This window comes from Hylaeus volcanicus, chromosome 3 (assembly GCF_026283585.1).
Source record: "Hylaeus volcanicus isolate JK05 chromosome 3, UHH_iyHylVolc1.0_haploid, whole genome shotgun sequence".
NCBI lineage: Eukaryota > Metazoa > Arthropoda > Insecta > Hymenoptera > Colletidae > Hylaeus > Hylaeus volcanicus.
In genome coordinates this window covers 14,883,189-14,886,611 of record NC_071978.1, presented here as the reverse complement: position 1 = coordinate 14,886,611, position 3,423 = coordinate 14,883,189, and the positions used below count along the sequence as shown (strand labels likewise).

The following is a 3,423-nucleotide window of genomic DNA, read 5'->3' as shown; positions in this document are numbered from 1 at the left end:
TCTCTCTCTCTCTCTCTCTCTCTCTCTCTCTCTCTCTCTCTCTCTCTTTCTGCCCTAGAAACTGTAGTTTCCCTGGTTTATCTGTGTTTCCTCTAACATCTTGTTTCTCTTTATTCAGCACCATTATGATTTCGAAGAATGCTTCGTACAAGTACATGGTCTTTAATTATTTTCTCTGTACTCATGAAAATCGCGCCTAATCAGCGCAAGGTTTCTAAAACCATCGCATTTTACGGGGTAAAGCCATCTTTACGGTTTCATAAAATCGATACTGTTCATGTATTTTTTGAAAATCCAACATTTAAAGAATACCGTTTTCAAATACTGAGGTGAAATATTTTCAATTGGCGAGTAACTTTTCTGAGAAACTATTTACTTGAGTAACTTCAAGTTTAAACTGTATGTTCACAATAATTTTTTTCTTATAATTCTGTAGTCATATGAAGTGTGTTTTAAATCTCAAAAAAAGAATTTGCAGAATTTATCACTTTTGTATTAAAAAGTTTTCCCTTTTTAAATAATATAGTATTTAAAAAAAAAACTTAACATGCAACAGTGGTAACATACGTTTAGATCCTAAAAATTTTAATTTCATTTGATTCTGACTAGAAGATCAGAGAAATTCTCTATGTGGATTAACATTTTTTAATGAAAGTTGGCAGAAATATTGTTCAAAGTTTATTCTTCTGCCACGTATATGAAACATTTATATTTGACATTCTGTTTCGTTAGGAAGAATGTACAAATATCAACATTTTTTCGATCCTAACAGCGGTGTTTTCCCCCCTAAAGCGATTCCTTCACGACATTGCAATATCGGCAAAGAATATCAGGTCTGCTTCCATTGCAAGAAGTATGCTTCAATGTTTATACGATATTTCCAATTTAAGAATACACAAAATTATTTCAAGAACTATTGAATCATATAAAAAAATTGTTTGATTTGAAGGGTGATATATAATGGGAGATATATAATGTTACATCTGAATATTTTGTGAAATATTATTGCAGAGATCTCTATATCAATATTACTTTTTCTTTCTGTCGAAATTGTATAGTTTGACTACACTAATACTTATTATTCATCTTATTGCATCTTTCAAAATGCATTTACATAAAACAGTAAATGGAATACACTTTTGATCAATTAATTTTTACAATACTGATGATAAATATTTAAATCTAATCCCCAATATATTAAAAAAATTATATTTTGTATAATAAATGATTTTCTAATCGAACATAGCAATAAAGCTTATCAGGCAGATCCTGCCTTAGATGGAACGAAATTAATCGTTTATTGAACAACCTCTAATTACTTGAGAATTGATTACTACCTAATTAATTTGAAAGGTCCAAGAAATAAGTCTTTTTTTAATAATATATCAACGCAAACAATAATTTCATAAAAAATTCGAGGCCATTATTATATTTCATCCTTCAAATCAATCAATTTTTACAAAAAACTGCCTTTGCATCTTCAATAGTTTAAAAAATAATTGTTTACGCGTATACCCTTAAAACAAACATATTGCACATTATGCACTTACATTGTATCGGTTAACACGTAAATTCTGAACTTATCAACAAATATTTGATTTTATTAAAAAGAATTTTTTTGTTAAATACCTTGAATTCAATTGAAATAATATAGCTTTAGATTTACTCTTTTACACGCATGTTCAACATAAATTTGTGTTAAGGTTTCAAATCGCTAATCATATTGTACACATCCGTTAGTCCAAATTTCATAAGAAAATAAATGTAACTGTTCAATTTTGATTTACATTATTAAAAATTATTACGATCAACCACCGTCTGACAACAAAACCTTCACATTATTTATTAAGATATATCAGTATCGCCGTACAAACAAAAAATAAAATGCATCATATAAATAATCCTCGGAAATATACAAAAATATATGGAAACAAACCGTTCTTAAAAAAAAATTTCACGTTATTCTTGGTAAATTACACTCTTCTGACAATGTGATCGAATGGTTTTTTAAATCATACATTCTTAGGTTTCGAGGAGGTAAATAAATAGAATACACTAACGATATATTCTATCAAATATAAATAATATATAATCGTACAACAAAATAAAAAAAGAGAAGAAAAAAAACAAAGCACATTAATCTTATCGCGTTTATCAATCATCGTTATTTCGTTGCATGCAATATCTTCTCATAATATATTTTTGCATAATATCCATTTCGCATGTATCGAGTGTTCTACATTTCACTTATATGCATACGATTCGAAATTTACAGAAACATGAATTTCCCGGATGTAAACAATTACAATCTAAGTTACGCTAAAGGAAATAAAATAAAAAAAAAATAAGAATAAATAATATCGTAAAACGCTTATGTCGTACAATAAGTACTAACGCTCTCCGCAACTGTTGTGCTAATACTAAGTACAGTTTGTTATCATACTATCCGTGACATATCAAAAGAAAAGTTAAATAGGAGTCCGCGAAGACACACAATTTTCTAGAAATGTACGAAACAAACCATCGACAAAGAAAACTTTCGTGTGGATAATAGAGCATCTAATATAATTTCCCTAGAATTTACAAACTACGTTAGAAGTGTCTATAACATTGGACTTAATTGTCATAGTGTTTCATCTAAATACGAATCTTTGTATCTAAGCTACAAACTATTTGCAATCAAAGTCACTTTGTAATTTCGCTCGAAATACTGTATTTAGTGGATGGCATAATGGCTTTAAGGTAATCGAGGGACAATGAATTTGTTTTCATGTGGGTGGTGTTATTACACGAAGTGTACTCACTGAAATGCGTTTAGAATTAATAACTATTATTATCGTGTCTCTTAACGCTATTGCGAAGTATTCTCACGTTGACTCGACGTATTGCTACCAGTCACTTTACCTTTCTCTTAATTTGTATCACTTTTTTTTTTTAACGGAACGACGATGTTGTTTCGTCTATTCCAATATTCGAGATTACTTTTTTTTTGTTCTTTTTTAGTAAGTCAGTCGAGTTGTTATTGCGTCTTTGCGGAACGCTCTATTCTCATTGCAGAATTATAGAACTAAATGCATGTAGTATCCCATGTATTTTTATCCCCTGGCCGAATATTAATTCTACATCCATTAATAATATAATATTATACATCATATATAACACATTCGCTATACATTCCATATAACATTATAAATTAATCGTGTAATACGCCCCGGAAGTTCACGATATCGTATACAAGAGCAAGATCTTATGCGCTCTCGCATGTGCCTGTATGATAACATTTATTATCGTACTATGTGGTTACTCTACGGTAACAAGTATCTCTAGCTGCGGAGCAATGACAGCGGCGTTTCTGTTAAAATGTTATCGCTTGTTAGTAGTGGTGTTAATATTAATAAATAGATACCGCGATTATCATTGAAT

The 3,423-nt window shown here is 29.7% G+C and overlaps 1 protein-coding gene across 2 annotated transcripts in view; it reads right to left on the bottom strand.

The window, feature by feature from the left end:
- Positions 1 to 3,423, bottom strand: part of LOC128874424 ((E3-independent) E2 ubiquitin-conjugating enzyme UBE2O) — a 13,076-nt gene that overhangs the window by 1,496 nt on the left and 8,157 nt on the right. Inside the window, exon 9 of one of the 2 annotated variants that reach the window (XM_054119212.1) lies at positions 1,820 to 3,352. The exons of the other annotated variant lie outside the window; for it this stretch is intronic. The gene's annotated coding sequence lies outside the window, so the exon portion shown is untranslated. Of the gene's footprint in view, positions 1 to 1,819; positions 3,353 to 3,423 lie in introns of those variants that run through there. 2 annotated transcript variants of the gene reach the window in all.